The sequence below is a fragment of the Amblyomma americanum genome, chromosome 2 (assembly GCF_052857255.1).
Source record: "Amblyomma americanum isolate KBUSLIRL-KWMA chromosome 2, ASM5285725v1, whole genome shotgun sequence".
Classification (NCBI taxonomy): domain Eukaryota; kingdom Metazoa; phylum Arthropoda; class Arachnida; order Ixodida; family Ixodidae; genus Amblyomma; species Amblyomma americanum.
The window spans coordinates 22,158,844-22,160,394 of NC_135498.1; the positions used below are offsets into that span (position 1 = coordinate 22,158,844).

At 48.8% G+C, this 1,551-nt stretch overlaps 1 pseudogene; it reads right to left on the bottom strand.

The window, feature by feature from the left end:
• Positions 1–338: 338 nt before the first annotated feature.
• LOC144122318 (U2 spliceosomal RNA) lies at positions 339–502 on the bottom strand (annotated as a pseudogene).
• Positions 503–1,551: the final 1,049 nt, after the last annotated feature.

Sequence of the window (1,551 nt, forward strand, 5' to 3'; positions counted from 1 at the left end):
GCGTGTAGCACTCTTACAAACTTTTGGTGCAGAGTATATTACTAGCAGTCGGCAGCAGCGCCGGCATGTTCCCGTCTCTAGTGGGACGGCACCGCGTTCCCAGTTCTGTGCAGTGCGTAACCTCGAAGTTGCCCGAGTGCATAAGCCCTGTCCTCTCCTTTACACGACAGGACACTCTACACCGCTTGCTTGCTCGCTGTTGTTGACAGGAAGAATGAAAAGGAAAGCGCACAGAACTGCCCACTGGCTCAAGCTGAGCCACAATCGCTGTCAAAGGCTGAAAGTAGGAGAGTTGAAAGATCAGAGTGCAAAGATTGAAAGAAAAGATGCGCGCTATTATATCCCGGGCCGATCCCGGAGGTAGTGCAATACAAGGCCAACCCGTGTCGGAGGTGAAGCAAGCTTCGGGCACTCCGCCACATTCCAAAAATAAGTTTAATATCTTGGGTCCAAATAGGCCCCGCAGCAGATATTAAGTCAGATATTCAGAATGAAAAGGAAAGGGCACAGTCCTATACCGTTCGCAGCCATCGCTTAGTTTAACGGCTGTCATCTATACATGGACACTTCTTCGCACGACATCCAACGCCTAAACGGCACGTTGTCAACATTTTCTCTATCTTGCTGTGCATGTTAGGCAAAACAACCTTTTGAAACACCCACTTCTTTATCGGCCATCATAATCAGTTGTCTATCTTTGGGTTCAACCTTTGCTTTGCCTAATCTAATTCCTATGGCCTAACTATTCATTGCCTGAACAAAATAAAAATAGGATGAGACTGAAAGGAGAAGAAAAACGAAACACTCGGCTTGAAGATAAGATAAGGATATGATAATGATAACATTGAGGCGCTTGTAGTTTTCTGCCGTGTTCTACAGGAACTGGTAATCACTAAGATAACTTATGCAACGGGATGCGGGGCCTTCGTGCACGGCTCTGCGGCCTGGGCACCAAAAATTGGTCGGGTTTAAACGTGGTTCAACCGAGTAGAGGTGCGAATGCATGTGTTTAGCCTGGTTTGCTTATGGTTTTGTTTTTATCGGTCGCCGGAACGTCTGGCGACGATATTGGACCCCGGTTAATCTCTGATCGAAGATAAGCTGATATTATATGTTCGTGGCGCAGATGGAATTTGATGAAGACGACAACGTGCAATGAATGCACAGCGAGAGAGTGTGGTGCAGTTCAACACGAGGCGTGTTCGACTGCGGCGATAGCGGCCTGCAAAGCTTTTGATCTGTTCGCGCCGCCGCGGGTTCGACTCCCATTCGTGGATATCTATTTGATTTCTTTTTAACTTAACATGGCGTCGCTGTTGCTATTCAACGGCACAATAAAGATCGCGACGACATTCATGGTCGGTGTTGGTGAGCGCGTTTGAGTGCTTTCGCAATAGAAGTATAAATGGAAGTCGTCGAGCGTGCACCATGCGTGCTTGCTCCCTGATCGCAGTTCTTGCCTCAGTGCGCGCAACTGCAGCGACGGATTCGCTGTGTTCGATCAGAGGGCGGCACCAGGTGATGAAGACCGGAGGCCAGCAGTGGGCTGCT